Source organism: Carlito syrichta, unplaced genomic scaffold (genome assembly GCF_000164805.1).
Source record: "Carlito syrichta isolate Samal-C Ts95f unplaced genomic scaffold, Tarsius_syrichta-2.0.1 Scaffold308976, whole genome shotgun sequence".
Lineage (NCBI taxonomy): Eukaryota > Metazoa > Chordata > Mammalia > Primates > Tarsiidae > Carlito > Carlito syrichta.
Window position 1 is genome coordinate 697,475 of NW_007253072.1, and position 8,392 is coordinate 705,866.

Here is an 8,392-nt window from a genome sequence, read left to right on the forward strand (position 1 = left end):
TATTTGCTCTCTTTCTATCGGAAATTGCCTTTCCAATCCTTATTTCACTGAAAAGGTTGATTCATTCATTGACATGTGCCTGAGTGGTTACTTCCTGTGGGAAGCTTTCCTATTCATCAGTGTCATTTTTCTATCCATGCACACAAAAAGTCAAGTGAGTACACAGGGACAAGGCAGTCTTCTGCGAACCATGAAGTGAGCGTTGACCAGAAGGTGACCAGACGAGAGTAGATGTCACAATTCCAGGATTGTAACAATGTACTGGGCTATTAGGGGGTATTCAAACAATACAAAGATATTTGTGAAGTCCCGGGTATGGTAGCGAGCTCCTGTAGTTCCGCAGACAAAGCAGGCGGAGTTGGACGGATCGGGCGATCCCATCAGGTCGAGGTGGCAGTGGGCGGGACCGGCCACTGCACTCCAGTCTGGGTGACAGTGAGAATCCAACTCAAAAAAAAAAACAAAAAACAAAAAAAAAACCTCACAGATCCCTGAATTTACAAAAGGAACTCAAAATCTGGTTTCCAAAAACCTAGGTGCCTCATTAACCATGAAGCTTTGAGCAAGCCTCCCATCCCGTTTTGAGCTAGGATGTCTCCATCTGTAACATGAAACAAACACCTTCAGGGCAAGTGTGAGAATCAAATGTGGCCAAGATTTGCGACACATTGGATAAATCAGGACATGTCAACAGTTGTTGCTGCTCAAGTGAAGTGGCTTCTCTACTGATGTGTGACCAGTCAAGTCTGCAAGTGTCTTCATCTGTGAAGTGGGAGTCAGTAGTAGGTGAGGCTTGAACGAGCTCGTGTACCAGTGTCCTTAGAGCTGGGTCTGTCGCATGAAGTGCACAATAGAAGTCCTAGCTGTTACTAATAGCAACAAGCGCAGTGTTTGACCCATGTCGTCTTATCTGCCAACAATAGAATGTCTGGTTTTTTGCTAGAATCTCTAAATTTTTCTAGAAGTCAAAGTCCAAGGCCCTATCTCCCCCTCCTCTGTGTGGTCTTTCTGTTTTATTCACATAAGTCTAGGGTTGCGCATTGTTAAATCCATGACTTAAGGGTGAAGATACTAGCTGGCATTACTACTGCAAAAAGCATCTTAAAATACCTCTGTGTTCTGAGGGCTTCCTGCAGAGTTGTCCAATGTTGGATGCATTGCTGAACCCCAAGTGAGCAGGTAGCTATGTCCACTCATGTGAGCAGGTAGCTATGTCCACTCCCTCTAAGGGAGTTTGTCAGCCTTTGGAGATGGGTCAGAGTGGAAGGATATTGTAGAGTTGTGTATACCAGCAATATGTTTGTGTTTCCTTCTGTGGAGACATTTCCAAAACCTAAACTTATAAACTTTTTAAAGAAACTGATTTTGATGTAGACAAATAATCAAATTCATGCCTGTAAAAAAGGAGCAAATTGCCCAGCACGGTGGCTCAAGCCTGATGTCCCAGCACTTTGGGAGGCCAAGGCGAGAGGATTGCCTGAGCCCATGGTTCAAGACCAGCCCAGGCAACTTGGCGAGGCCTCGTCTCTAAATAAATCAAGAAATTAGCCAGGCGTGGTAGTGTGCACCTGTAGTTCCGGTTACTTGGAAGACTGAGGCAGAAGGATCACCGGAGCCCAGCAGGTTGATGCTGGGGTGGCCTTGAGTGTGCTACTGCCATTGGTTGACATTGGAGTGGTCATGGGCAACGGAGTGAGACTCCGATTTAAAAAAAAAAAAAACGCAAGCTGGCTGCTAAATCCTACCTTAATCACTGTTACCCCAAAAGGCAGCTTCATCTCCTGCCCTTGTCTCTCCAGACCTAGAACACCCTTCTTGTCCACCTGGAAAATGTGTCCTTATCGTTCATGGGAGGGAACAACCATTTGTTGAACCTCCACTGTGTCCTGGGCTCTGCCTCAGTCCTTCAAGTTCTTGATCCTGGGGACTCCTCGCTGACCTTAAGGGGAACGACGGTCTCCCCCATTTAACGAACGAACCTGGCATCACAAGCAGCCACCACATCCCCCTGTTGCCATGACCACGATTCCTAAATTGTCTTGGGATCACAAAGACAGAACTCTAGTCTGAATGGCACCCCAGAGGGGCACAGCACAGTAGCCCTGGTGTCAGCCACTAAATGCTAGGTTTAGGCTGCAAGCCTGAGTCAATAATGAATTTCCCATTCCACCCTCTCCCACGTTCTTAATTCTTCCTTCCTTCCTTTTTTTTTCTTTCTTTCTCTTGTCTTTTTCTGTTCTTTTCTTTTCCTTTTCTTTCTCTTAAGAGATGGGTCTAACTGGGCGCAATGTTGCAAGCCTGTAATCCCAGCACTTTGGGAGGCCGAGGTGAGAGGATTGCCTGAGCCCACAGCCTGGGCAACTTGGTGAGACTTCATCTCTACAATAAATCGAAAAATAAGCCAGGCATGGTAGCACACACCTGTGGTTCCAGCTACTCAGAAGGCTGAGGCGGAAGGACTGCCTGAGCCCAGCAGCTGGAGGCTGCAGTGGCCGTGAGTGTGCCCCTGCACTCCAGTCTGGGTGACAAGAGTGAGACTCCAACTCAAAAAGAGAGAGATGGGTCTTACTCTGTTCCCCAGGCTAGTCTTGAACTTCTGGCCTCAAACGATCCTCCTGCCTTGGCCTCCCAAAGCACTGAGATGACAGAAATAAGCCACCACACCCAGCCCCACATTTCCCTTTTTAGAAGATGTTCCCAGTCAGCTTGCGTTCGAGAGAACGCAGGCAGGCACCAGCAGCAAGACTGCGCCTTCACACGGCTTCATGCTCACAGCAGCCTGCGAGGGAAGTCCTATTATCATCATCCCGGCATTCACGACCGGCGGCAGCGAAAGCGGATGATTTTGTTGAGAGAGAATGCGAAGGACAGAAAGAGCCTGCTCTTGCCATTTAAATGAAAATAGCTTTTGGGGGCTCTAAAAATCATGCGTGCTCATTATAACAAATGGAAATGAGATGGAAAAGCACCAAGTAACTGAAATCCCACCATCAGACAGCCATGGTTAACACTGAGATGAACAGCCTTCCAGGCGTCTCCCCCTGCACAGACACACACACACACACACACGATCTGTTTCACATAAAACAGGCATCCTGTGCGTGCCGCTTTGTGACCTTTTTTACTCTGCAAAATGTCAGTAAGCATTTTTCCATTTCCATCACCTCATCCTTTGTGATGACCACCTAGTTGTCCACTGTCTGCAGATGTCACGGTTGATTCCTTTTGGTTTCTGGTGTTTTCTTCTTTTTTTGAGTCGGAGTCTCACTCTGTCGCCCAGGCTGGAGCGCAGTGGCATGCTCACGGCCACCCCAGCGTCCACCTGCTGGGCTCCGGCGAGCCTTCCACCTCAGCCTTCCAAGGAGCCGGAACAACAGGCATGCGCTACCACGCCCGGCTCATTTGGATTTATTGTAGAGAAGAGGTCTCGCCAAGTTGGCTGGGCTGGTCTCGAACTCACCTTGGCCTCCCAAAGTGCGGGGATGACAGGCTGAGCCACCGAACCCGGGCGTCACCGTTGATTTAAGCAGGGCCTCTGGCTCTTCTACCCTTTGATGTTCTCATTGTCGCGATACCTGGAATTAGGTAGGAAGCAAGAAGGCTGCACAAATTTGTTGGCTTGATACTAAGCCGTGCTTCTTTGCAATCTTTTCCACAAGATGATGACTTTCGTGTCCCTCCCTTAGCTGTCCAGCCTCCAAGCTTCTCAATCCTTCATTCACGGCCTGACTTCCTAGAGCTGGGAAGGGCTAACCTGTCTGGTGCTTGACCTCTCTCATTCAGAAGGCAGCGGCATGTTCAGTCGCGATCAAGTCCCGTCACGAAACGTTCAGACGCCTGCTCACGGGAAGGCATTGGAGCGTGAACATCCTTTATTGAGGTTAGAGGTGACCGCACCTTATCGCTTCTCCCCTCATGTAAGGTACTCAACAAGTCAGAGCCCTACACCAGCTACAGCCCTGCAGAGACGCCCATCTTCTTGTCCCGGGGCTCATCCTGTCTGCCAAGTTAGAAAATGAGCGCTGGGGAGACTCGACAATACCTGCTGTCACCATCAGGGAAGGCAGGGGACAGGAACTCAGCGCTCGGACCCCTCCCCAAGAAAGACTGTGCAGCCATTCAGACACCTGGGTTCCAGGCTTGCTTCTGCCTCTGTCGGAGTCACTGCATGTCTGGAGTGCTGGGGCAGCAGGCAAACAGTCATCTCCATCTACCTGAAGAGAAGAAAGGACAGGGACACTCTGGGGAAAAGGAGGAAGAAAGGGACATGAGGGTGCGTTAAGCAGCTGTGCCCAGTGTCACCGTCACAAGGGTCCTCTGAGATATAGACCTCAAATTGGGGTCTCCGCTTGACAGATGAGAAATCAAGCTTCAAAACAAGTAAGCGAAAGAGCCAAGGCCACAAAGCTAGTCAGAGAGATGGCTATGAGGGCAACAAACGGGCATTTGCAAACTTGCAGAGACTCAAGAACTCTCATACCTATGAGTGGCGCCTCTAGAATTTCTAAAATGAAGCATTTCCAGCTGGCAGTTGGGTTGGAAATGGATCTGTCTCGAAGCTACCATCTGCCCAGCAGATGTTGTTTGCCCCCAACCTCACCTGCCTCAGGCCGCTTCTTGGCACAGCTGCCCATGGACCTTTGAAAAGCCTTCTTGTATCTGTTGACTGCGTATGTCTTCTTTTGAGAAGTGTCTAAGAGAGGATTCACCTCTCCAAGGTAGGAGGGAAAAGGGTATCTATGAAAAAGACAGCTGCACACGCATGTTTATTGTAGCATTGTTCACAACAGCAAAATTATTAACCGTGCTGCCCACTGAAAGCGGACTGGATAAAAAAAAACAAAATGTGCTACATATACACGATGGAATATTGTGCAGCAATAAAGAAGGATAAACATATGGACTTCGCAGCAACCTGGATGGATGTAGAGTCTGTCATACTCGGTGATCTAGCACAGAAACAACTGAGTACCACATGTTCTCACTCAAAAGTGGACCCTGGAAAATTAATCATAATACTATAAGAAAGGAATTGGCAGTAGTAGGAAAATGCCAGGGGAGGGGGAAGGGACACGCTTCATCAATAAGGTTACCTGACCTCAAACCAGGTGAAGCGGGGACCAAAGTGAGGCCCAAACTTTACCTGTATAATGACTATTTGTATACCTAACCCTGAATTGTACCCCATATCTTTAAAATAACAATTAAAAGAAAGAAAAGCCTTCTAATGAAGACATAAAGCCCAGAGATACATTCAGATAAAGAACTTGGGAGTAAGCGTAAGGTGAAAAAAAAAGCACCAGTAGTAAGTCAATCTGCTTACATAGAAGGTTGACACTAAATAACTCTAGATGTTGCTATTATAGAAAAGAATGGAAGCTTCTGGGTTAAAATGGAGGATCAAACACACACATCCAGTTCCGCTTCCATCCAAAGTGCATACGAGACTAACGTTAAGGAGTCTTAATTATTTATTTTTAACGCACAAAACCACAAAGACAGAGAGAAAGGAGATAAAAGTGATAAGGCTTTAAAAGCTATAAAGCAAAACAGGCTCTGTGGCTCAGCCTGTCATCACAGCACTTTGGGAGGCCGAGGTGAGTGGATTGCCTGAGCCCAAGGGTTCAAGACCAGCCCAGGCAACTTGGTGAGACCTCGTCTCTGCGATAAATCAAGAAAAATCAGCCAGGCGTGGTAGCACGCGCCTGTAGTTCCAGCTACTTGGAAGGCTGGAGTGGCAGAATCACCGAAGCCCAGCAGGTCGACGCTGGGGTGGCTGTGAGCGTGCCCCTGCACTCCAGCCTGGGCAGTGGAGTGAGACTCCGGCTCAAAAAAACAAAGCTATAAAGCAAATGATCAACAACAACAAAATAAGCAAAGCAGATGGACGAGCAGTAACTGACTTAGCAGCTGAGGCTGGCAGTGAGAAAGTTCACAGCCAGCACCGTCAAACTGCAGAAACAACCAAAGCTCCAAGAACTGGCAGACCCTAGCCTAAGGAACTAAGGAGGAAGGGAAGAGGCCAGAACAGGGAAAACTGGTGAGAAGTTGTCTAGCAGTCATTAGATCCCTCGGTCCCCACGCCCGTTCCGCACCAGGAACTGCCTGGAGGTGGGTTATCTGGCCCGTCTCAAACATAGGATCTTTGGATGAGAGAACTCCAGACAAAGTTGAAGGTGTGGGCTCTATGACCAAGAACAGGGTGATTAAGTGAGCCTATGCATATTGAATGTTCAATACTGAGATTTTCATCCCTCTTCACAACTCTGTTTTCTGAATGCTGATAGCTAGACCTTTTCCCTACAGGCAGGACATTGAAAGACTCTTCTGGAGAATCTGAGCAGCCTTAGAGGAAGGACCTAAAGATACTGTCCTGTAGCGTTCCTCAAAAACAACCAAATGGATCACTCCATGGCAAAGTTCATGATCAGTAAGCCCCGTCGTTATGGGCTGAAAGTGTGTGTCTCCCCAAAATTCCTATCTCGAAGTCAGCACCCAATGTGACTGTATTTGGAGATAGGACCTTGGTGGAGAGGAAGTTAAATGGGCCTGATTCAATTTTATTGGTGTCTTTAAAAGAAGAGACTCCAGAGAGCCAGTACAGTTCTCTCTCCCCCTTCCCTCTCCCTTCCCTTCTTTTTCTTCTTCCCCTTCCCCTCTGTCTCTCTGTCTCACTCTCTCTCTCTCTCTCTCTCTCTCTCTCTCCCCCCCTCTGTCTCTGTTCTCCTCCCACCACCATGTGAAAACACAGCTGGGCTCGGTGGCTCAGCCTGTAATCCGCGCCTTTGGGAGGCTGAGGTGAGTGGATTGCCTGAGCCCTCGGGTTCCAGACCCACCTGGGCAGCGAGACCTCATCTCTACAATAAATCAAAAATTAGCCGGGCATGGTAGTGCGCACCTGTAGTTCCTGCTACTCGGAAGGCTGAGGCGGAAGGATCGCCGGAGCCCAGCGGGTCGAGGCTGCGGTGGCCGGGACTGGGCGACAGAGTGAGACTCCGACTCAAAAAAAAAAAAAAGAAGGCTACTGTCTTCAAGCCAAGAAGAGAGCCCTCACCAGAAACCAAGCCCTGCCCTCTCGGCTTTCTGATTCATCTCCCCCTCTTAATCGTGAGCAGACGGCCAAGACTTATTACACTCCTGGGGAAAACCTTTCATCGTGAAAGAATGAAACCAAAACAAACAGGAAAAAGTGACATGAAGAAAACAAATACATTAGAGGAAAGACTCCAATAGCCTCAAAGAGATAAAAGATGATTTTACACCCATGAAATAACAAGACTTTATAGATATAAACATACACAAAAGTAACCAACTAGTTTAGGAAAAGAAAAAACATGCTGGCTGAAATGAAAAGTCAGAAAATCGGAAGATGAATAGACAAGGTCCAACAAGTGAATAACAGGAGTTACAGAATGATGGAGCAGACGAAAGAGGGAAGGGATGCTAACACAACCACTCGAGGTGGTTTTCCTGAATCTGAAGGACACGCATTTCTGGACTCACATAGAATTGCAACTCTCAAGTGTGATAGTTTGGAAACAGACCCATTCCAAAGTACAGAATGCTGAAATTTCAGAATATGGGAGGAAATTCTACAAGTTTTGATGGGGAAGGGGCCAAGTTATACATACAAAGGATCAGGAATCACATGACTTTGGACTTCTTAACAGCAATACTGAATTCAAGATTTTAAAAAACGCCTTCGCTCTTTCCGCCATCTTGGAGCCCGCGGAGGCCTGCTGGGAACAGGACTTCTAAGAGGCAAATATGTCTGGAAGGCTGTGGTCCAAAGCCATTTTTGCTGGCTATAAGCGAGGTCTCCGGAACCAAAGGGAGCACACAGCTCTTCTCAAAATTGAAGGTGTTTATGCCTGAGATGAAACTGAATTCTATTTGGGCAAGAGATGTGCTTATGTATATAAAGCAAAGAATAACACAGTGACTCCTGGCGGCAAACCAAACAAAACCAGAGTAATCTGGGGAAAGGTAACTCGGGCCCATGGAAACAGTGGCATGGCTCGTGCCAAATTCCGAAGCAACCTTCCTGCTAAGGCCATTGGACACAGAATCCGTGTAATGCTGTACCCCTCAAGAATTTAAACTAATGGAAAGTAAATAAATAAAAGTGGATGTGTGTTCTTGTATTTTTGTTAAGTGGCTTTAAAAACCTTATTGCCCTTGAGTTGCCATTAAAGTGGTGGAGGTTATCCATCATTTTCAAAATACAGGGAATTCCGAGACCTGTATATGTTATAAAAGCAGTTCCAGGGCGATTACAGAGATTTTGAAGATAACAGGTTTTAACGTATCTTGATGCAAAGCCTTAATGGGGGAGAAGCTTTGGGGAAAGTGAAAAGGTGACTGCCTTCTTCATTAGATTGAGAGTAAGTGA

General features: G+C 47.3%; 1 pseudogene across 1 annotated transcript; it reads left to right on the forward strand.

Annotated features, from left to right (window-relative positions):
• Window positions 1-7,711: 7,711 nt before the first annotated feature.
• On the forward strand, window positions 7,712-8,144 carry LOC110596415 (annotated as a pseudogene). The gene has a single exon (XR_002482444.1). The product of XR_002482444.1 is annotated as a 60S ribosomal protein L35a pseudogene (transcript).
• Window positions 8,145-8,392: the final 248 nt, after the last annotated feature.